This window comes from Montipora foliosa, unplaced genomic scaffold, assembly GCF_036669935.1.
Source record: "Montipora foliosa isolate CH-2021 unplaced genomic scaffold, ASM3666993v2 scaffold_48, whole genome shotgun sequence".
In the NCBI taxonomy this organism is placed as follows: domain Eukaryota; kingdom Metazoa; phylum Cnidaria; class Anthozoa; order Scleractinia; family Acroporidae; genus Montipora; species Montipora foliosa.
The window spans coordinates 16,627-39,631 of NW_027179789.1; the positions used below are offsets into that span (position 1 = coordinate 16,627).

A 23,005-nucleotide genomic window follows, 5' to 3' on the forward strand; every position below is an offset into this window, starting at 1 on the left:
ACTCGCTGCTATGCTACCTAGAAAAGAGAAGAGAATGTGAAGGTTGGTTGCTTGGTCATTTGTTCTGCTTTCACTTGATTATTTCTTCCCCAGAGGGAAGTGGGCCACGCTCGGAGGTAGTGCTATACCGAGGCAACCCGTGGCCGGGACGAGGCAAGCCTCTTTTCCACGGCCCAGTTCCAAAAATCAGTTTAATATATGAGCTGCTCGATGAGCAGCGTGAATGGCAGACCAAAGGTCACCAGTCGACAGACTCATCCAACGCCTGAGGCATTGGTCACCAGTATTAGGCGACAGAGGCGAAATAAAACTAAGCAAATCAGGTGGTACAGAGGGTGAATTAAGCAGGTGGCCCGAAGCGAAAAACGAGCTTGTTGGAAACATAGAGGCGATGACTCCATCCGCCCCCCACTGGCGGGCAAAATAACGTCGACGTCTCCGGGTTGAAAAACGCTTGAAGAGCAAGGGGAGGTGGAACTTGACACGGGCCTTTGCTCCCTCAATGACGGCGAGGGCCCCAGGTTGACAGAACGAAAGCGGTAGTCATTGCGGGCCAGCCAGATGTGAAACTTACAGGCACACAACAGGTAACTGAAGACTTTGGGCACTGCGTGAAGCTCAGTGGAATTGAAACCAAAAAGTAAATGGCGACGCTCAAGCACAGGACACATAGGCGAGAAATGAAAAAGGAGGGACTGTAGCCAACCAACAACACTTTGAGCAAGGGGACACACAAAGAGCAAATGCGACAGTGACTCGACGACAGGACCACAAAAACAAGCGGAGGAGACAGATAAACCAAAAGAGAGAAGACGCTCAGCAGTGTAAATCACACCATGAGCTACCTTCCAGGAGAAATCAACAACAAAGCGGTCAAAATCAAAGAAGTGGAACTGGCGCCACGTATCATACCAGTAAAGGTCCCCAAAGGAGGGAAAGAACTTAACTACACAGTGCGGTGTGACAGAGGAACAGGATAAAAGAAACTGGTAACCGACTTTGGCAGAGAAAAAAAGCCACGGAGGCGACAACGTGAGGGTCAGAGGATGCGAAAACCAAAGTTCCCCGGGAGGGGGAAAAAGAGCCACCAAGCGACTCCCAGGCCAAAAGCAAAGAGGAGTAAAATGGCGGTAACAGGGACCTGTCGAAGGCAGCGGGACGGGAGAAAACATCAAGAGAGGAGGCAGCAAAACACGATTGAAACCAGTACGACACAAAGGAGGACCAGCTTGACGAGGACAAAGTAGACCGTTTGACCCACTGACCCAGAAGCGACCAAACCTTGAGCTTAATGTCCACCACCGAGAAACCTCCCAGCGATGTGGGCTGAACGACCACAGCACGTGCAACGAGCTCCCGCTTGGTTTTCCAGAAGAATGAGAAAACAAGGGAGTTAAGTTCTTTAAGTACCCAGGGGGGCATGTGGACCAGGGATGCCACATACCAAACCCTGGCGAGGGCCAGGCAATTGATGACCAAAGCCTTGCCATGAAAAGACAAGGAGCGCTGACGCCAGGAGGAGAGGACGCGTTCCACAGCCTCTATCCGAGGCCGCCAATTAGTTCATCAATGTCATGCGGGCCAATGAAGACTCCGAGGATTTTAAGCTTAGAAGATGTCCAGTCGAGAGGGACAGGGGGGTCAGTTCGGCCAGCCCAAGACCCCAGCCACAAGCCGCGAGACTTTGTCAGGTTGAGCTTGGATCCAGAACCAAGCTCATACCTTGTGTAGGTGTCAAAAACAGCCCTAATGGAGGCATCGGAGGACAAGATGAGCGATGTGTCATCCGCGTACTGGGAAATTGGAGAGAGCGGTGAGGGCAGTCCAGGCAGCAAAGGTCCAGTAATGGCGGGATTTGCTCGAATATTGGCGGCCAAGACCTCAGCGACCATAACATACAGCAAAGGTGCGAGGGGGCAGCCTTGACGCACCCCCCGTGTGAGACTGAAAAAGTTTGAGACATGACCGTTAACAATGACAGCACTCTGAACAGCATTATAGAAAAGGCGGATCCAGCGCAGAAAGGAGGTTTGGAAACCCATTCTGCAGAGGGTGGCATGCAGAAAGGACCAATCAACGCGATCAAACGCTTTTTCTTGGTCGAGCGAGAGGATGGCACAAGGAGACCCGGATTGCGTGGCGTAATGGACCATGTCTCGGAGATAAGCGACGTTCTCACCAATATAACGACCGGGGACACCACAGGTTTGATCCTCAGCCACCACGGCATGAATAACCTTCAGGAGACGCCCAGCGATGACGCGGGCAGCGAGCTTGTAGTCCACACTAAGGAGGGAAATTGGCCGCCAGTTACGAGGGTTCAGCCGGTCACCCGTCTTAAAGATGAGAGAAATGATGCCTCGACGCTGAGAGAGGCTGAGAGTGCCAGCCTCATAACATGAGTTCAGGACGAGCACGAGGTCCTGTCCGAGCACCGGCCAGAATTTGACATAAAACTCCATAGGGAGGCCATCCAAGCCCGGGGTCTTGCCTCGAGCCATCCCACATAAAGCAGTATAACACTCCTCCGACTGGAGAGGACCATCACACTGTTGAGCCTGGTCGGCGGACAAGGTGGAGGTGAGGGCGTCGAGCAGGGAAAGAGCCACGTCCCCGTCAGTAGGCTCGGCACTAAACAAGTTAGAATAAAAGGAAGCAAAAGCCTGGCATAGGTCCTTTGAACTCGAGACCACTGTGCCATCATCGCATCGAAGTGCTGAAATAAGTCGGTCGGCGGCACGCTTCTTTTCCAGACGGAAGAAAAAGGCCGAGGAGGTTTCACCTTCCTCAACCCATTGGCCCGAGCACGGACTTGGGCTCCCCGAGCTGCCTCGAGGTCTAGGGCAGCAAGGGCAGACAGGGTAGAATGGTACGGCTCAACACAGGAGGTGAAACCGGCATCAACACGGTTCTTAAGATGCCCAGCTAGTCGGCCAAGGAGGTCTCGACACTGCGATGTTTTCTTTCGAGCGCTCAGCGCAATATTTAATTGTGAGGCCTTTGATTTGGCTCTTGCCCTTATCCCACCACTTAGCTAGTGACGGGAAGGACAGCATGGACTGCCTCCAAACGGACCAAAAATTAGTGATATGCTGGATATAGTCCTCATCATTGAGGACAGAAATGTTGAGCTTCCAGAAACTGTCCCAGGAGCAGCAATGTCTGGGACACTACAAGAAAGCACCACACCACAGTGATCCGAAAACGGACAAGGAATAATATCGCAAGTCAAGACTGATGGTAACAGGAGTACGGGGCACCAATGAGATCAATACGGGAGGCCATAAGGCCGTCTGAGCGAGTCCAAGAGAAGGCAGAATCGGAAGGATGCAGGTGCCTCCAAATGTCCAGACAACAGCAGGAGTCAAAAAGACGTTTTAAGGTAGCAGTACTTTCGCGGGAAGTGTCAGAGACATTGGAGCCCCGACGATCGAGGGCGCGGTCGAACACAGTGTTAAAGTCCCCGGCAAGGAAGGTCGGATAGGTGGGATCAACCCAAGACGAGACGTCGTCCAGGAAGTCGTCACGGGCTGGGTTGCGATTGGGGGCGTAGAGACAGCAGATACGAAACGGGTGCCCAGAATGGGTAAAGTGGCAAAAAACAACACGCCCAGCGGTGTCACACCAAGAGCTCGTAAGGGTGACCGTGGGGCGGAATAAAATGATGCAACCACAAGAGTGTGCAGAGCCAACAGAAGCAACTGCATTAAAACCAGATGAACGAAACCAGACTGACATTCACTGTCTGAAGAGCAGTGGGCCCTCTTGTAGGCAGACAATGTCAGGGACCTGAGGAAAGGAACGTAACCAGTGCAGAACACCAGCGCGCTTGGACGAGTCCCTGAGACCATTGGTGTTTAAGGAGAGGATAGAGAGAGCCATAACTGAGAAGAAAGAGAGAGACAGCACAACTAGGAGCGACGGCTCCGAACCGGGGCAGGGGGAGCCAAGGAGGGAAGGCCAGAATGAACAGCCCTCCCAGACTCCCTGCCCTTTCCAGACTTCGAGCGGCCGGGGACCGCAGAACCAGGAAGAGGTTTCTTCGCTTTCTTCTTAGACTTGACCTGATCATCAGAGGAAGCCTCAACATCCGAAAGTCCACGCTTAGTGACTGGTGAATCAGTCAGCTCGACCTCGTTAACCATTACGGGAGACAGAGATAGAACCTGTGGGGTATTTACAGGGGTTACATTGATGCCCGTTAAAGGGTCATCGTCACTAAATATACTTTGACTGTATTCAGTCTCATTAACTAGTTCATTATCATTCGTATCCATTTCTTTTCCATTATTACTATTATCCATTTCCATTTCTTTTCCATTAACTACAGCATTATTTGTCATTTCTTTTCCAGTAACTACATTATTACTATTATCCATTTCCATTTCTTTTCCATTAACTATAGTAGTATTGTCCATTACACCAACTACGTTACTACTAGTGTTAACATTGTATTACTCTGTGGCGCAGCCAAACCATCAGACGCAGCGGCGGGGGAGGCAGCCACCTGCACGCGCGTCGAGGACCCACCATTACCGTTTTAGGGAGGGCCGCACCCTCCTTAACATTTACTGGTGGCAGGAGAGGCCATGGGTGGAGTACCAGGGGGGATAACTCATTGTCCCTGAGGTCGGTGTGGGAACCCCAACTTGAAATACCAGGTTGCGTGGGGGCAGGAGGACGAAGGGTTACCCCCTCGTCCCCAGAGTCCTCATGGTCAGAGCTTGCAGGAGAAGTGGGAAGGTCCTCAGGACCAGAACTGACATCCAGGAGGGGAGGCAGCGACTCCGGGGGAGTGGCACCAACAACAAGTGAAGCGGACGGATGGGCGGGGGTCGCAGGCGAAGATGGTGGGTTCCCCCAGGCATTGGGGGGGTTGGGCAATCCCTGGCCATGTGACCAGGCTCCCGACACCTGCGGCACTTCCCGCGCAAGTCACAGTTTTTGGTGAGGTGTTCCCCACGACAGATATCACATTCGGCCGGCTGACCCACATACCACACCTTACATTTATATCCAGCAATGTCCAGATTACGAGGGATCCGGCCAGAACGAACCATTTTGATGATACGGGCTCCAGTGCAGATTGCAGGGTCACCCGGGTAATGCTGGTGCCTTATCGTCTCCACCTTCCCGTACGAGGAAAAGTAGGGCCGGAGGCGATCATCACTCTCCTCAAAGGGATAGTGATACAACATAACATTTTGAGCTCGAGGCCCAGCATACATGACTTTGCACTTAGCACCAGCTAAAGTGACAAAATCATAACCTTCAACAATATTTTTACATTTTGGGTCAGCGAAAGTAATCTGAACCAGTTTTACGGGAACAAACTGAATACTGTCAATCACAAAGGGGGTGAACTTTCCCTTGATGGCTGTAACAAGTTCCGCCCTGGGAACAGAGGTTGGAACATCGGAAAGGTCGAGGACTACTGTCCTCTTAAAGGCCGCAAGAGGCATGATGAAAAGGGAAAAAGAGAAAAAACAGTCCCCCCGGAAAGCAAAGCTCCCAGGAAGGGAACAGAAAGACTGGCTACCCTGGGTTATGGCAGGACGCCAAGCATAAGTCCCCAGGAGGGTCACCAGTAAAACTCAGGAATCAAAAATCTTACCACAAATCCCAAAAACGCTTGTCCCCACACTCCAATTCCAATACGGAACTTACGCGTACCACAAGGAAAGGCACGAACCTGGCAGATAATAAAAACCCGCGTCAGGTAAGTATGCCTTTTCAACCTCTCCGGAACCGCAAAAACGCAACTTGTCTGCGCATACCATGTGGTAATGGGGGTCACGTGCTCCTCGTCCTGTCGTGTCGTGCTGTCCACTCGCTGCTATGCTACCTAGAAAAGAGAAGAGAAATGTGAAGGTTGGTTGCTTGGTCATTTGTTCTGCTTTCACTTGATTATTTCTTCCCCAGAGGGAAGTGGGCCACGCTCGGAGGTAGTGCTATACCGAGGCAACCCGTGGCCGGGACGAGGCAAGCCTCTTTTCCACGGCCCAGTTCCAAAAATCAGTTTAATATATGAGCTGCTCGATGAGCAGCGTATCAGATATTAAGCTGATAAGAACAGATACTACACTTGATCTTAGCCAAAAGGCCGAGAAGCCGATGCCCGTAAATGCTCACAGCGGACAAGGTGCTCCCAGTCTCATGGCCACGAGATATGGTGGTCCGATTACAATCCGTGCCAAGGAAGGAATGCCCAAAGCCAACCTGAAAGCGAGGCGCACACAACGATCGCCCTTGTACAGTGGGCAGCAGGACCAGCATTGCATGGCACTTGCGTTGACGGCAAGAGGACAAATGCACATTGTGCTTGCTCTGACCTCGTTTTTATTTTCCCTTATAACAAAGTTAATTTTCACGGCGAATTACTTGTCTACGACCATACCACAGGGAAAACACCGGTTCTCGTCCGATCACCGAAGTTAAGCCCTGTCGGGCGGGGTTAGTACTTGGATGGGAGACCGCCTGGGAATACCCCGTGTTGTAGGCTTCCCTTTTTCCTTCTGTACACTTGATTATCTCAAAAAATCTCAGTTTCCTTTAATGAAAGAACATTCCAAACCAGGTTTTTTGAACACAACATGCCAACGATATGTCAAAGATGAGACATACAACAAAAACAAAATAGTTCACACGAGAAAGTGGAACTTGTATTCCCAAGGGAGCGCGTGCGCGCGAGATCTTATCAATCCAACGTTTATGACATGAAACGTATCTTTTCGTGTGAGCAAAGAACAGGATACGACAAGTAAAAATGCATGCACTGTTATGCATTAGATGGAAGTTAACCTAGCCCGGATGATATGCATACAACGAAGGCTACAACACTACAACATTGATCCTGCGAAAACGTGACTTACGTGACGTAGCGCACTTCAAAGTCTTACTGTTCCCTGCTCAACACGGACAGTACGTATTCAAAGGGCCGATAAGACACTATCCTGACCATGAAAGATTTACTTTTTATGATAACAATCCAATTAACTGATAACATAGAGAAACCACAAAGTGTTGGCCACAGAAATGTAACGCCAACTGATCTGGCGGGTCCTCAGTTACTCAATGCAAAACGGGCTCTCCAGAACGCAACATAACACAACGCAAAAGAAATCTATCGCGATGGAGCAGTACAAACACACATCCACTTACGTTTTCGAAACGATGCACGAGGATAAGAGCTCGACCCGCTGGCATTTTCTTGTCTCACTCGTCTATCGATGGAAATCGATGCGGCTGAAATAAACACGTCCTCTCGCTCTCTCTACGGCCAAGAATGAAAGAAATAAAATCACAGTTTTGCAGTGCACCAAGTACGGAACATTCACCTACAATTTCAGCAGTGGAATTCACAAATACAACTCACCTTCCTTAGTCCTTACACCGCCACCGCATCTCCTTCCCTGCCCTGCCTGAAACGTTACCAACAAACCTTCCCATTAGCCAACTTTGCCACCGGGGTTTGGTGCGGGGACTAGCGCGAACGCAGGTCCCCACTACCAGAAATTATACGCTCGAGTTACCCACATTTGGGGTAATCGCAAGGGTCAACCCAATCGAAGTGCAATGAAAGAGCCTCACCTTGAGAGGACTGCCTCCCTGATCACAGTGCCTCCCGCGTCAGGTAAGTATGCCTTTTCAACCTCTCCGGAACCGCAAAACGCAACTTGTCTGCGCATACCATGTGGTAATGGGGGTCACGTGCTCCTCGTCCTGTCGTGTCGTGCTGTCCACTCGCTGCTATGCTACCTAGAAAAGAGAAGAGAATGTGAAGGTTGGTTGCTTGGTCATTTGTTCTGCTTTCACTTGATTATTTCTTCCCCAGAGGGAAGTGGGCCACGCTCGGAGGTAGTGCTATACCGAGGCAACCCGTGGCCGGGACGAGGCAAGCCTCTTTTCCACGGCCCAGTTCCAAAAATCAGTTTAATATATGAGCTGCTCGATGAGCAGCGTGAATGGCAGACCAAAGGTCACCAGTCGACAGACTCATCCAACGCCTGAGGCATTGGTCACCAGTATTAGGCGACAGAGGCGAAATAAAACTAAGCAAATCAGGTGGTACAGAGGGTGAATTAAGCAGGTGGCCCGAAGCGAAAAACGAGCTTGTTGGAAACATAGAGGCGATGACTCCATCCGCCCCCCACTGGCGGGCAAAATAACGTCGACGTCTCCGGGTTGAAAAACGCTTGAAGAGCAAGGGGAGGTGGAACTTGACACGGGCCTTTGCTCCCTCAATGACGGCGAGGGCCCCAGGTTGACAGAACGAAAGCGGTAGTCATTGCGGGCCAGCCAGATGTGAAACTTACAGGCACACAACAGGTAACTGAAGACTTTGGGCACTGCGTGAAGCTCAGTGGAATTGAAACCAAAAAGTAAATGGCGACGCTCAAGCACAGGACACATAGGCGAGAAATGAAAAAGGAGGGACTGTAGCCAACCAACAACACTTTGAGCAAGGGGACACACAAAGAGCAAATGCGACAGTGACTCGACGACAGGACCACAAAAACAAGCGGAGGAGACAGATAAACCAAAAGAGAGAAGACGCTCAGCAGTGTAAATCACACCATGAGCTACCTTCCAGGAGAAATCAACAACAAAGCGGTCAAAATCAAAGAAGTGGAACTGGCGCCACGTATCATACCAGTAAAGGTCCCCAAAGGAGGGAAAGAACTTAACTACACAGTGCGGTGTGACAGAGGAACAGGATAAAAGAAACTGGTAACCGACTTTGGCAGAGAAAAAAAGCCACGGAGGCGACAACGTGAGGGTCAGAGGATGCGAAAACCAAAGTTCCCCGGGAGGGGGAAAAAGAGCCACCAAGCGACTCCCAGGCCAAAAGCAAAGAGGAGTAAAATGGCGGTAACAGGGACCTGTCGAAGGCAGCGGGACGGGAGAAAACATCAAGAGAGGAGGCAGCAAAACACGATTGAAACCAGTACGACACAAAGGAGGACCAGCTTGACGAGGACAAAGTAGACCGTTTGACCCACTGACCCAGAAGCGACCAAACCTTGAGCTTAATGTCCACCACCGAGAAACCTCCCAGCGATGTGGGCTGAACGACCACAGCACGTGCAACGAGCTCCCGCTTGGTTTTCCAGAAGAATGAGAAAACAAGGGAGTTAAGTTCTTTAAGTACCCAGGGGGGCATGTGGACCAGGGATGCCACATACCAAACCCTGGCGAGGGCCAGGCAATTGATGACCAAAGCCTTGCCATGAAAAGACAAGGAGCGCTGACGCCAGGAGGAGAGGACGCGTTCCACAGCCTCTATCCGAGGCCGCCAATTAGTTCATCAATGTCATGCGGGCCAATGAAGACTCCGAGGATTTTAAGCTTAGAAGATGTCCAGTCGAGAGGGACAGGGGGGTCAGTTCGGCCAGCCCAAGACCCCAGCCACAAGCCGCGAGACTTTGTCAGGTTGAGCTTGGATCCAGAACCAAGCTCATACCTTGTGTAGGTGTCAAAAACAGCCCTAATGGAGGCATCGGAGGACAAGATGAGCGATGTGTCATCCGCGTACTGGGAAATTGGAGAGAGCGGTGAGGGCAGTCCAGGCAGCAAAGGTCCAGTAATGGCGGGATTTGCTCGAATATTGGCGGCCAAGACCTCAGCGACCATAACATACAGCAAAGGTGCGAGGGGGCAGCCTTGACGCACCCCCCGTGTGAGACTGAAAAAGTTTGAGACATGACCGTTAACAATGACAGCACTCTGAACAGCATTATAGAAAAGGCGGATCCAGCGCAGAAAGGAGGTTTGGAAACCCATTCTGCAGAGGGTGGCATGCAGAAAGGACCAATCAACGCGATCAAACGCTTTTTCTTGGTCGAGCGAGAGGATGGCACAAGGAGACCCGGATTGCGTGGCGTAATGGACCATGTCTCGGAGATAAGCGACGTTCTCACCAATATAACGACCGGGGACACCACAGGTTTGATCCTCAGCCACCACGGCATGAATAACCTTCAGGAGACGCCCAGCGATGACGCGGGCAGCGAGCTTGTAGTCCACACTAAGGAGGGAAATTGGCCGCCAGTTACGAGGGTTCAGCCGGTCACCCGTCTTAAAGATGAGAGAAATGATGCCTCGACGCTGAGAGAGGCTGAGAGTGCCAGCCTCATAACATGAGTTCAGGACGAGCACGAGGTCCTGTCCGAGCACCGGCCAGAATTTGACATAAAACTCCATAGGGAGGCCATCCAAGCCCGGGGTCTTGCCTCGAGCCATCCCACATAAAGCAGTATAACACTCCTCCGACTGGAGAGGACCATCACACTGTTGAGCCTGGTCGGCGGACAAGGTGGAGGTGAGGGCGTCGAGCAGGGAAAGAGCCACGTCCCCGTCAGTAGGCTCGGCACTAAACAAGTTAGAATAAAAGGAAGCAAAAGCCTGGCATAGGTCCTTTGAACTCGAGACCACTGTGCCATCATCGCATCGAAGTGCTGAAATAAGTCGGTCGGCGGCACGCTTCTTTTCCAGACGGAAGAAAAAGGCCGAGGAGGTTTCACCTTCCTCAACCCATTGGCCCGAGCACGGACTTGGGCTCCCCGAGCTGCCTCGAGGTCTAGGGCAGCAAGGGCAGACAGGGTAGAATGGTACGGCTCAACACAGGAGGTGAAACCGGCATCAACACGGTTCTTAAGATGCCCAGCTAGTCGGCCAAGGAGGTCTCGACACTGCGATGTTTTCTTTCGAGCGCTCAGCGCAATATTTAATTGTGAGGCCTTTGATTTGGCTCTTGCCCTTATCCCACCACTTAGCTAGTGACGGGAAGGACAGCATGGACTGCCTCCAAACGGACCAAAAATTAGTGATATGCTGGATATAGTCCTCATCATTGAGGACAGAAATGTTGAGCTTCCAGAAACTGTCCCAGGAGCAGCAATGTCTGGGACACTACAAGAAAGCACCACACCACAGTGATCCGAAAACGGACAAGGAATAATATCGCAAGTCAAGACTGATGGTAACAGGAGTACGGGGCACCAATGAGATCAATACGGGAGGCCATAAGGCCGTCTGAGCGAGTCCAAGAGAAGGCAGAATCGGAAGGATGCAGGTGCCTCCAAATGTCCAGACAACAGCAGGAGTCAAAAAGACGTTTTAAGGTAGCAGTACTTTCGCGGGAAGTGTCAGAGACATTGGAGCCCCGACGATCGAGGGCGCGGTCGAACACAGTGTTAAAGTCCCCGGCAAGGAAGGTCGGATAGGTGGGATCAACCCAAGACGAGACGTCGTCCAGGAAGTCGTCACGGGCTGGGTTGCGATTGGGGGCGTAGAGACAGCAGATACGAAACGGGTGCCCAGAATGGGTAAAGTGGCAAAAAACAACACGCCCAGCGGTGTCACACCAAGAGCTCGTAAGGGTGACCGTGGGGCGGAATAAAATGATGCAACCACAAGAGTGTGCAGAGCCAACAGAAGCAACTGCATTAAAACCAGATGAACGAAACCAGACTGACATTCACTGTCTGAAGAGCAGTGGGCCCTCTTGTAGGCAGACAATGTCAGGGACCTGAGGAAAGGAACGTAACCAGTGCAGAACACCAGCGCGCTTGGACGAGTCCCTGAGACCATTGGTGTTTAAGGAGAGGATAGAGAGAGCCATAACTGAGAAGAAAGAGAGAGACAGCACAACTAGGAGCGACGGCTCCGAACCGGGGCAGGGGGAGCCAAGGAGGGAAGGCCAGAATGAACAGCCCTCCCAGACTCCCTGCCCTTTCCAGACTTCGAGCGGCCGGGGACCGCAGAACCAGGAAGAGGTTTCTTCGCTTTCTTCTTAGACTTGACCTGATCATCAGAGGAAGCCTCAACATCCGAAAGTCCACGCTTAGTGACTGGTGAATCAGTCAGCTCGACCTCGTTAACCATTACGGGAGACAGAGATAGAACCTGTGGGGTATTTACAGGGGTTACATTGATGCCCGTTAAAGGGTCATCGTCACTAAATATACTTTGACTGTATTCAGTCTCATTAACTAGTTCATTATCATTCGTATCCATTTCTTTTCCATTATTACTATTATCCATTTCCATTTCTTTTCCATTAACTACAGCATTATTTGTCATTTCTTTTCCAGTAACTACATTATTACTATTATCCATTTCCATTTCTTTTCCATTAACTATAGTAGTATTGTCCATTACACCAACTACGTTACTACTAGTGTTAACATTGTATTACTCTGTGGCGCAGCCAAACCATCAGACGCAGCGGCGGGGGAGGCAGCCACCTGCACGCGCGTCGAGGACCCACCATTACCGTTTTAGGGAGGGCCGCACCCTCCTTAACATTTACTGGTGGCAGGAGAGGCCATGGGTGGAGTACCAGGGGGGATAACTCATTGTCCCTGAGGTCGGTGTGGGAACCCCAACTTGAAATACCAGGTTGCGTGGGGGCAGGAGGACGAAGGGTTACCCCCTCGTCCCCAGAGTCCTCATGGTCAGAGCTTGCAGGAGAAGTGGGAAGGTCCTCAGGACCAGAACTGACATCCAGGAGGGGAGGCAGCGACTCCGGGGGAGTGGCACCAACAACAAGTGAAGCGGACGGATGGGCGGGGGTCGCAGGCGAAGATGGTGGGTTCCCCCAGGCATTGGGGGGGTTGGGCAATCCCTGGCCATGTGACCAGGCTCCCGACACCTGCGGCACTTCCCGCGCAAGTCACAGTTTTTGGTGAGGTGTTCCCCACGACAGATATCACATTCGGCCGGCTGACCCACATACCACACCTTACATTTATATCCAGCAATGTCCAGATTACGAGGGATCCGGCCAGAACGAACCATTTTGATGATACGGGCTCCAGTGCAGATTGCAGGGTCACCCGGGTAATGCTGGTGCCTTATCGTCTCCACCTTCCCGTACGAGGAAAAGTAGGGCCGGAGGCGATCATCACTCTCCTCAAAGGGATAGTGATACAACATAACATTTTGAGCTCGAGGCCCAGCATACATGACTTTGCACTTAGCACCAGCTAAAGTGACAAAATCATAACCTTCAACAATATTTTTACATTTTGGGTCAGCGAAAGTAATCTGAACCAGTTTTACGGGAACAAACTGAATACTGTCAATCACAAAGGGGGTGAACTTTCCCTTGATGGCTGTAACAAGTTCCGCCCTGGGAACAGAGGTTGGAACATCGGAAAGGTCGAGGACTACTGTCCTCTTAAAGGCCGCAAGAGGCATGATGAAAAGGGAAAAAGAGAAAAAACAGTCCCCCCGGAAAGCAAAGCTCCCAGGAAGGGAACAGAAAGACTGGCTACCCTGGGTTATGGCAGGACGCCAAGCATAAGTCCCCAGGAGGGTCACCAGTAAAACTCAGGAATCAAAAATCTTACCACAAATCCCAAAAACGCTTGTCCCCACACTCCAATTCCAATACGGAACTTACGCGTACCACAAGGAAAGGCACGAACCTGGCAGATAATAAAAACCCGCGTCAGGTAAGTATGCCTTTTCAACCTCTCCGGAACCGCAAAAACGCAACTTGTCTGCGCATACCATGTGGTAATGGGGGTCACGTGCTCCTCGTCCTGTCGTGTCGTGCTGTCCACTCGCTGCTATGCTACCTAGAAAAGAGAAGAGAAATGTGAAGGTTGGTTGCTTGGTCATTTGTTCTGCTTTCACTTGATTATTTCTTCCCCAGAGGGAAGTGGGCCACGCTCGGAGGTAGTGCTATACCGAGGCAACCCGTGGCCGGGACGAGGCAAGCCTCTTTTCCACGGCCCAGTTCCAAAAATCAGTTTAATATATGAGCTGCTCGATGAGCAGCGTATCAGATATTAAGCTGATAAGAACAGATACTACACTTGATCTTAGCCAAAAGGCCGAGAAGCCGATGCCCGTAAATGCTCACAGCGGACAAGGTGCTCCCAGTCTCATGGCCACGAGATATGGTGGTCCGATTACAATCCGTGCCAAGGAAGGAATGCCCAAAGCCAACCTGAAAGCGAGGCGCACACAACGATCGCCCTTGTACAGTGGGCAGCAGGACCAGCATTGCATGGCACTTGCGTTGACGGCAAGAGGACAAATGCACATTGTGCTTGCTCTGACCTCGTTTTTATTTTCCCTTATAACAAAGTTAATTTTCACGGCGAATTACTTGTCTACGACCATACCACAGGGAAAACACCGGTTCTCGTCCGATCACCGAAGTTAAGCCCTGTCGGGCGGGGTTAGTACTTGGATGGGAGACCGCCTGGGAATACCCCGTGTTGTAGGCTTCCCTTTTTCCTTCTGTACACTTGATTATCTCAAAAAATCTCAGTTTCCTTTAATGAAAGAACATTCCAAACCAGGTTTTTTGAACACAACATGCCAACGATATGTCAAAGATGAGACATACAACAAAAACAAAATAGTTCACACGAGAAAGTGGAACTTGTATTCCCAAGGGAGCGCGTGCGCGCGAGATCTTATCAATCCAACGTTTATGACATGAAACGTATCTTTTCGTGTGAGCAAAGAACAGGATACGACAAGTAAAAAATGCATGCACTGTTATGCATTAGATGGAAGTTAACCTAGCCCGGATGATATGCATACAACGAAGGCTACAACACTACAACATTGATCCTGCGAAAACGTGACTTACGTGACGTAGCGCACTTCAAAGTCTTACTGTTCCCTGCTCAACACGGACAGTACGTATTCAAAGGGCCGATAAGACACTATCCTGACCATGAAAGATTTACTTTTTATGATAACAATCCAATTAACTGATAACATAGAGAAACCACAAAGTGTTGGCCACAGAAATGTAACGCCAACTGATCTGGCGGGTCCTCAGTTACTCAATGCAAAACGGGCTCTCCAGAACGCAACATAACACAACGCAAAAGAAATCTATCGCGATGGAGCAGTACAAACACACATCCACTTACGTTTTCGAAACGATGCACGAGGATAAGAGCTCGACCCGCTGGCATTTTCTTGTCTCACTCGTCTATCGATGGAAATCGATGCGGCTGAAATAAACACGTCCTCTCGCTCTCTCTACGGCCAAGAATGAAAGAAATAAAATCACAGTTTTGCAGTGCACCAAGTACGGAACATTCACCTACAATTTCAGCAGTGGAATTCACAAATACAACTCACCTTCCTTAGTCCTTACACCGCCACCGCATCTCCTTCCCTGCCCTGCCTGAAACGTTACCAACAAACCTTCCCATTAGCCAACTTTGCCACCGGGGTTTGGTGCGGGGACTAGCGCGAACGCAGGTCCCCACTACCAGAAATTATACGCTCGAGTTACCCACATTTGGGGTAATCGCAAGGGTCAACCCAATCGAAGTGCAATGAAAGAGCCTCACCTTGAGAGGACTGCCTCCCTGATCACAGTGCCTCCCGCGTCAGGTAAGTATGCCTTTTCAACCTCTCCGGAACCGCAAAACGCAACTTGTCTGCGCATACCATGTGGTAATGGGGGTCACGTGCTCCTCGTCCTGTCGTGTCGTGCTGTCCACTCGCTGCTATGCTACCTAGAAAAGAGAAGAGAATGTGAAGGTTGGTTGCTTGGTCATTTGTTCTGCTTTCACTTGATTATTTCTTCCCCAGAGGGAAGTGGGCCACGCTCGGAGGTAGTGCTATACCGAGGCAACCCGTGGCCGGGACGAGGCAAGCCTCTTTTCCACGGCCCAGTTCCAAAAATCAGTTTAATATATGAGCTGCTCGATGAGCAGCCCGACAAGGTCGCCAGCCAGAAAGACTCATCCTACAAAGGTAGGTACGCCGTGAAACAAGCAACAGCCCGGGACGATAACAGGACTAAAACTGGGACAGAGAAAAACGACCATTGCAAACAGAGCCGATAATGCCAGACGCACCCCACTGACGATGAAAATAACGTAGACGACGGGGGGGACTTAAAACGCTTAAAAAGGAGAGGTAGATTGAACTTGACACGAGAGCGGACCTTTGCGATGACATCGAGGGCACCAGGCGGCACATTACGGAAACGAAAGTCATTCCGAGCGAGCCAGATAAAATACTTACAGACACCTAGGATGTACATGAAAACACGAGGAACTTGACGGATCTCAGCCGGGTCAAAACCAAACAGCACGTGACGGCAAACCAAAGAGGGGGACGAAGACGAAAAACCAAACAATAGAGACTGTAACCATGAAAGCACACTATGAGCAAGAGGGCAGGAGAAAAACAAGTGAGAAGGACATTCAGAGGCAAGACGGCAAAAGCAAGAAGGGTCGACCGAGTACCCAAAACCGACAAGGCGATCGGCAGTGTACAACACGCCATGGGCGACCTTCCAGTTGAGATCGATCACTGGGCGGTCAAGATTGAAGAAGAACAATTGGGACCAGGTCGAAGGCCAGTAGAGTGAGCCATACAAAGGGAAAAACTTGTCAACACAATGGGAATCGGACGATCCTCAGACAGCAAAAAAACAAATAAACAGAATTTGCAGAGATAGAGGAAACAGCAGCAACATGATGAGGAGACAAAGACGCAATGACAAGGGAGGAACGCCGACGGGAAAAGGAACCACCAGCCAAACGCCAAGCAGACAGAAGAGCAGAGTAAAAAGGGGGAAGGGACTTGGAGGAAAAGGCCTCAGGACGGGACAGAACATCAAGAGCAGGGACACCAAAACGAGAATCACACCAAAAGGAAAAGAAATGGACCCAACTACTCGGAGAAACAGTGAAACGCCGAACCCACTGGACAAGGAGCGCAGAAACTTTAAGACGAAGATCAATGACAGAAAAACCACCAGCAGATGTAGGCTGAACAACAACAGCACGAGAAACCAGATCGCGTTTGCCCTTCCAAAAAAACCCAAAAACCAATTTACAAAGCTCGGAAGAAACCCAAGGGGGGACATGAATTAGGGAGGCAATGTACCAAACCCTAGAAAGGGACAAGGCGTTGATGACGAGAGCTCTCCCGCCGTAGGACAGGGAGCGTTGCCTCCAAGAAGCCAGCACATTCTCCACGGCATCAATCCTAGGACGCCAGTTCACTTCCTCCAAATTCCCAGGCCCAATAAAGACGCCCAGCACTTTGATCTTGGCCGAGGTCCAGTCCAGGGTGACAGGGGGGTCAGTCCTGCCAGACCACGAACCGAGCCACAATCCCTTGGATTTGGACTGATTAAGCTTAGCACCAGAACCCCTTTCAAAAAGAGCATAAACTTCAAAAATAGCAGCAATGGCAATATCAGACGTGACGATGAGAGAGGTGTCATCGGCGTACTGCGAGATCGGAGACAGGGCCCGCGGGGCCCCGGGGACAGAAAGACCAATGATACGTGGATTGGCACGAATGTTAACAGCAAGCACTTCAGAAACTAGAACATATAATAATGGAGACAAAGGACAGCCCTGACGCACGCCACGAGACAAAGGAAAAAACCGAGACAGATAACCATTAACAACTACAGAGCTTTGGACAGCAGAATAGAACAGAACAACCCAACGGACAAAAGATGGGCCAAAACCCATCCTCGACAGAGTAGCACACATAAATGACCAATCCCACTCTATCAAAGGCCTTTTCCTGGTCTAAGGAGAGAACGGCAACCGGGATGTCAGATTCCGTGGCAAAGGCAACCACATCACGCAAAAGAGCAACATTCTCGCCAATAAAACCTGCCAGGAACACCGCAGGTCTGATCCTCACTAACAACCAGATGGATAACTTTGAGAAGGCGCCCAGCAATAACACGAGAAGCAAGCTTATAGTCGACGTTAAGAAGGGAGATGGGGCGCCAGTTACGAGCGTCCAACCGATCTCCCTTCTTAAAGATTAAGGATATGAGACCCCGCCGTTGAGACAAAGACATAGAACCAGACAGATAACACGAATTCAAGACCTCCACTAAATCAGACCCAAGAACGTCCCAGAATTTCAAGTAAAACTCCATGGGGAGGCCATCGACCCCGGGGCTTTACGACGAGCCATGCCAACAAGGGCACGATGACACTCCCCAAGAGTCAGAAAGCCCTCACAAAGATCAGCTTGGGCAGATGAAAGGACCAAGGACACATTACTGAGGAGAAAATCTTGAGCAGCGGAATCCGTAGGACAGGCAGTAAAAAGAGAGGAGTAGAAAGTGGCAAACGAAGAACACAGATCAGAAGGTGTTGAAACAATGGACCCATCAGGGTTCCGAAGCGCAGAAACCCACCGGTCAGCAGACCGTTTCTTCTCTAAACGAAAAAAGTACGCCGATGAGACCTCGCCCTCCTCAACCCATCGGACACGTGACCGTACTTGGGCACCTTGAGCAGCCCTGATGTCATAGGCGGAAAGCTGTTCAAGGGTGGATCGATAAACACCTAAAACAGACAGGCAACCAGCATCAAGCCGTGCCTTGAGGTGTGCCGCCAACCTAGCCAACAAATCACGTGACCAAGAATCTTTCTGCGACCGGCGCACACAGTAAGATACCGTAATGCCCTTGATCTTTGCTTTACCGGAATCCCACCACTTGGAAAGAGAGGAAAAACAGAGCTTACAGTCCTTCCAATCGGCCCAAAAGTCAGAAATAAGGCGACAGTACTCCTCCTCCTCCAGGACTGAGGTATTAAGCTTCCAAAGCCCCGGACCAGGAGGAATAACGTCAGGAACAGTGAGAGAGCAGGACACAGCACAATGGTCTGAAAACGGACACGGAAGAATTTCACAAACAGAGACAGACGCAACCCAGACATAAGGACACCCAATTAGATCTATACGGGAGGAGATAGAGCCATCCGCCTTAGTCCAGGTAAAGGCGGAGGAAGACGGATGGAGGTATCTCCAAATATCAATACAACAGACATCGTCAAAAAGACGACCAAAGGGCAACAACACTCTCACGCGAGGTATCACCGACCACGGAGCCCCACACACGGTCAGCAGCGCGATCAAAGACGGTATTAAAATCGCCGGCGAGGAGGGTGGGAACTGAAGGGTCTAATCGGGAAGAGACCTCGTCCAGGAAGGCATCACGATCAGGGTTGCGATTGGGAGCATAAATGCAAGCAACCCTGAACACAGCGCCACGCAAAGAAAACTCACATAACAAAAAACCGACCACAACTATCAGAGGAAGATTTAACAAGGGACAACACTGGACGAAACAAAACAATACAACCACAAGACTTATTAGAGCCGGGAGACGCCACAACGGAAAGACCAGATGACTGGAACCAGGACTGACACTCACTGAGGGAGATGCAGTGGGCCTCTTGGAGGCACACTACATCAGGAACAACAGGCAAGGAATGAAGCCACTGTACAAACCCAGCTCGCTTAGACTGGTCTCGCAGACCGTTGACATTAACTGAGACAACTGACAGAGCCATAATGGAGTACAGTAAAAGAATAACTATGTACGTGCTTTGCGTTGGGGGAGGGAAACCGACACATCAGGCAAACCTTCGTGCTTCGCAGACTTGACAGTATCAGCTGAAGCACGAGTCTTCGATTTAGTAGAAGAGGGCGCAGCTCCACTCTTCTTAGCCACCTTCGTCGATGCCCGTAAATGCTCACAGCGGACAAGGTGCTCCCAGTCTCATGGCCACGAGATATGGTGGTCCGATTACAATCCGTGCCAAGGAAGGAATGCCCAAAGCCAACCTGAAAGCGAGGCGCACACAACGATCGCCCTTGTACAGTGACCCGGCAGGCGGGGGGGAACCAGGCATTTGAATGGCACTTGCGTTGGACGGGCAAGAGTGGGACAAATGCACATTGGTGGCTTGCTCCTGAACCTCGGGGTGTTTATTTTTGCCCTTTAAACAAAAGTTAATTTTCACGGCGGAAATTACTTGTCTTTACGGGGGGGGACCATTTACCCACAGGGAAAAACACCGGTTCTTCGTCTCCGATCCCAACGAAGTTTAAAGCCCTGTTCGGGGGGCGGGGCTTATTGAGTTTACTTGGATGCGGGAGATCCGCCTGGGAATAACCCCGTGGTGTAGGCTTTCCCTTTTTCCTTCGTGGTACACTTGATTATCTCAAAAACAATCTTCAGTTTTCCCTTAAATAGAAAGAAACATTCCCAAACCAGGTTTTTTGGGCAAAACACAAAAAACATTTGGCCAACGGATATGTCAAAAAACGATGAGGGACATTTACAACAAAAAAACACAAATAGTTCACAAACCGAGAAAAGTGGAAAACTTGGTCTTTCCCAACGGGAGGGCGCGTGGAGCCGGCGCGAGGATCTTATCAATCCCCAAAAAACCCGTTTATGACATGAACAAAAACCGTTTACTCTTTTCCGTGTGGAGGGCACAAAAAAGGAAACAGGGGGATTACGGGGGACAAGTCAAAAAAATTGCCAATGCCACTGTTATGCATTTAGATGGAAGTAAAAACCTAGCCCGGATGGATGATATTGCATAACCAAACCGAAAAGGCTACCAACGACCCAAACTTGTTACAAACAATTGATCCGTGGCGCGGGCGGACAAAAAAAACGTGACTTTTAACGTGGGGGACGTCAAGCGCACTTTTCAAAGGTTCTTTAGCTGTTTCCCCTGCTCAACACGGGGGGGGGACAGTCACGTATTACAAAGGGCCGATAAGGAACACAACTATACCGACCATATTGGAAATGATTAACTACCCGTTTTTATGGTGAGATAACAACAAATCCAATTTAACGGTGATAACATAGAGAAACCACAAAAGTGTTTTTCTTTTTTTGGCCACAGAAATGTAACGCCAACTGATCTGGCGGGTCCTCAGTTACGCAATGCAAACGGGCTCTCCAGAACGCAACATAACACAACGCAAAAGAAATCTATCGCGATTGAGCAGTACAAACACACATCCACTTACGTTTTCGAAACGATGCACGAGGAAAAGAGCTCGACACGCTGGCAATTTCTTGTCTCACTCGTCTATCGATGGAAATCGATGCGGCTGAAATAAACACGTCCTCTCGCTCTCTCTACGGCCAAGAATGAAAGAAATAAAATCACAGTTTTGCAGTGCACCAAGTACGGAACATTCACCTACAATTTCAGCAGTGGAATTCACAAATACAACTCACCTTCCTTAGTCCTTACACCGCCACCGCATCTCCTTCCCTGCCCTGCCTGAAACGTTACCAACAAACCTTCCCATTAGCCCACTTTGCCACCGGGGTTTGGTGCGGGGACTAGCGCGAACGCAGGTCCCCACTACCAGAAATTATACGCTCGAGTTACCCACATTTGGGGTAATCGCAAGGGTCAACCCAATCGAAGTGCAATGAAAGAGCCTCACCTTGAGAGGACTGCCTCCCTGATCACAGTGCCTCCCGCGTCAGGTAAGTATGCCTTTTCAACCTCTCCGGAACCGCAAAACGCAACTTGTCTGCGCATACCATGTGGTAATGGGGGTCACGTGCTCCTCGTTCCTGTCGTGTCGTGCTGTCCACTCGCTGCTATGCTACCTAGAAAAGAGAAGAGAATGTGAAGGTTGGTTGCTTGGTCATTTGTTCTGCTTTCACTTGATTATTTCTTCCCCAGAGGGAAGTGGGCCACGCTCGGAGGTAGTGCTATACCGAGGCAACCCGTGGCCGGACGAGGCAAGCCTCTTTTCCACGGCCCAGTTCCAAAAATCAGTTTAATATATGAGCTGCTCGATGAGCAGCACAGGTAAGACTGCAATATACAAAAAACATAGAGACGACACGAACTGAGATACCTCGCTCGATTTACACTTCAGACCATGATGAGATTAAAAAACTATGATTAAAAGTACAGGCGGGATCAGGGGAAAGAGACCGTAAAGCATGAGTCGTTGAAAGAGCCGAGCAGTCCATCGGCAGCCCATTGACGCAGGAAAAAACGGCGCCGTCTTGCAGAAGAAAAGCGTTTGGCAAACAACGGGAGATAGAATGCCAACCTGGCTTTGATAGAGGCTATGAGCTGGAGCGCGCTGGGGCGACTAGAGCGAAAACGATAGTCATTCCTCTGTAGCCAAACGAAAAACTTGCAAGTGTTAAGCATGTAGGAAAAGACTTTAGGGATGGAACGGAGTTCTGCGTCCGAGAAGCCTAAAAGCATGTGACGGGCTGTTATGGAGGGGCCAGGGGGGTAGGACCTAGAAAGAAGTGATTGGATCCAGGAGATGCCACTCTGGGCCAATGAACAGGAAAAAAACAGGTGTTCAAGCCCCTCGGGTTGCACACCGCAGAAACACGCTAACTGGAACTGGTAGCCGAATGAGGCAAGGCGTTCTGCCGTGTATAGAACTCCGTGAGCGATCTTCCAATTAAGATCAATGACCTTCCTGTCTAAAGGCATTGAATGGAGGGTCCTCCAGTGCAATCCCAATCCCATGGTCCAAAGGAGGGGAGAAACTTCTGTACACAGTGGGGCCGGGGCGGGTTCAAAAACTTAGCAAGACCTGGTAAAGAGGACCGGGAAGTAAGGGAGGCCACTAGAAAGGGGCCACCACCAGAATCTGGACCGACAGCCAAGTCGCCAGAGGAGGAGCGCCCATCTAGGGCGACCCACGCATTGAAGCAAGCATGAAAAAAGGGCGGGAGAATGTCCAGGGCAAAATCAGACGGTTTAGCAAGAACAGTCTCGGGGAGCAGACCAAAACGATCAAAGCACCAAAAGGTAAGTAAGGACACCCAAGCACCCGGGCTCACAACCATTCTCCGGAACCATTGAACAAGCAAGGACTGAACCTTGAAAGTGACAGAGACCACAGAAAAGCCACCGAGGTCATGAGCATGATGAAGAACCCTTCGGGCGACAAGATCTCTTTTCCCTGCCCAAAAGAAGTTAAAAGTCAGTGACGTCAGCTCAGAAAGAACTGAGGGAGGCATGGGTACTAAGGAGGCCACGTACCAAATTCTTGACAAGGCAAGAGCATTGAGAACAATGGCCCTACCTGAGTAGGAGAGGTCGCGGGACCGCCAGGAGTCGAGACAGCGCTTCACCGCACCGATGCGAGGATCCCAATTAGCAGCAGATGTATCACCATGGCCTAGAAAAGACCCCCAGCACTTTTATCATTCCGGATGTCCATT

General features: G+C 50.4%; 9 non-coding genes and 2 pseudogenes across 9 annotated transcripts; 2 read left to right on the top strand and 9 right to left on the bottom strand.

Annotated features, from left to right (window-relative positions):
- Nucleotides 1–94: 94 nt before the first annotated feature.
- Nucleotides 95–285, bottom strand: LOC137989912 (U2 spliceosomal RNA). The gene has a single exon (XR_011121079.1). It is a non-coding gene; the product is annotated as a U2 spliceosomal RNA (small nuclear RNA).
- Nucleotides 286–5,923: 5,638 nt separating this feature from the next.
- LOC137989898 (U2 spliceosomal RNA) lies at nt 5,924–6,115 on the bottom strand. Its single transcript, XR_011121068.1, has one exon. It is a non-coding gene; the product is annotated as a U2 spliceosomal RNA (small nuclear RNA).
- A 268-nt stretch (nt 6,116–6,383) lies between these two features.
- LOC137989892 (5S ribosomal RNA) lies at nt 6,384–6,502 on the top strand. The gene has a single exon (XR_011121062.1). It is a non-coding gene; the product is annotated as a 5S ribosomal RNA (ribosomal RNA).
- Nucleotides 6,503–7,477: 975 nt separating this feature from the next.
- Nucleotides 7,478–7,641, bottom strand: LOC137989882 (U1 spliceosomal RNA). Its single transcript, XR_011121053.1, has one exon. It is a non-coding gene; the product is annotated as a U1 spliceosomal RNA (small nuclear RNA).
- Nucleotides 7,642–7,835: 194 nt separating this feature from the next.
- On the bottom strand, nt 7,836–8,026 carry LOC137989913 (U2 spliceosomal RNA). The gene has a single exon (XR_011121080.1). It is a non-coding gene; the product is annotated as a U2 spliceosomal RNA (small nuclear RNA).
- Nucleotides 8,027–13,664: 5,638 nt separating this feature from the next.
- On the bottom strand, nt 13,665–13,856 carry LOC137989899 (U2 spliceosomal RNA). The gene has a single exon (XR_011121069.1). It is a non-coding gene; the product is annotated as a U2 spliceosomal RNA (small nuclear RNA).
- A 268-nt stretch (nt 13,857–14,124) lies between these two features.
- LOC137989903 (5S ribosomal RNA) lies at nt 14,125–14,243 on the top strand. Its single transcript, XR_011121073.1, has one exon. It is a non-coding gene; the product is annotated as a 5S ribosomal RNA (ribosomal RNA).
- Nucleotides 14,244–15,219: 976 nt separating this feature from the next.
- Nucleotides 15,220–15,383, bottom strand: LOC137989883 (U1 spliceosomal RNA). The gene has a single exon (XR_011121054.1). It is a non-coding gene; the product is annotated as a U1 spliceosomal RNA (small nuclear RNA).
- A 194-nt stretch (nt 15,384–15,577) lies between these two features.
- Nucleotides 15,578–15,749, bottom strand: LOC137989910 (U2 spliceosomal RNA; annotated as a pseudogene).
- Nucleotides 15,750–21,130: 5,381 nt separating this feature from the next.
- On the bottom strand, nt 21,131–21,294 carry LOC137989884 (U1 spliceosomal RNA). Its single transcript, XR_011121055.1, has one exon. It is a non-coding gene; the product is annotated as a U1 spliceosomal RNA (small nuclear RNA).
- A 195-nt stretch (nt 21,295–21,489) lies between these two features.
- Nucleotides 21,490–21,700, bottom strand: LOC137989916 (U2 spliceosomal RNA; annotated as a pseudogene).
- Nucleotides 21,701–23,005: the final 1,305 nt, after the last annotated feature.